At 43.8% G+C, this 235-nt stretch overlaps 1 protein-coding gene across 1 annotated transcript in view; it reads left to right on the top strand.

The window, feature by feature from the left end:
* Positions 1-235, top strand: part of LOC119586280 (RNA pseudouridylate synthase domain-containing protein 2-like) — a gene marked incomplete at its 5' end in the record, with an annotated part of 99,349 nt that overhangs the window by 579 nt on the left and 98,535 nt on the right.

The following is a 235-nucleotide window of genomic DNA, read 5'->3' as shown; positions in this document are numbered from 1 at the left end:
ATTACTTCCCTTCCCAATTTTCCCCTCATCCGTCCACCTTTTTCCTGTGTCCTCCCTCGTTTACCTGCCCTCCTGTATTTCCCTTGTCTCACCTGTCGCTTGGCGTTTCCCCTCATATTTCTTCTTTCTCATCCCCTCTTTATTTCCCCTCATGCATCCACTTTTATTTTCTCCCCGTTTCCTTTTCTTTGCTTGTTTCCAAATTCGCAACGCGAATCTTGATTAAATTTGAATA

This window comes from Penaeus monodon, chromosome 21 (assembly GCF_015228065.2).
Source record: "Penaeus monodon isolate SGIC_2016 chromosome 21, NSTDA_Pmon_1, whole genome shotgun sequence".
NCBI lineage: Eukaryota > Metazoa > Arthropoda > Malacostraca > Decapoda > Penaeidae > Penaeus > Penaeus monodon.
This window is presented reverse-complemented; position numbering and strand designations above follow the sequence as displayed.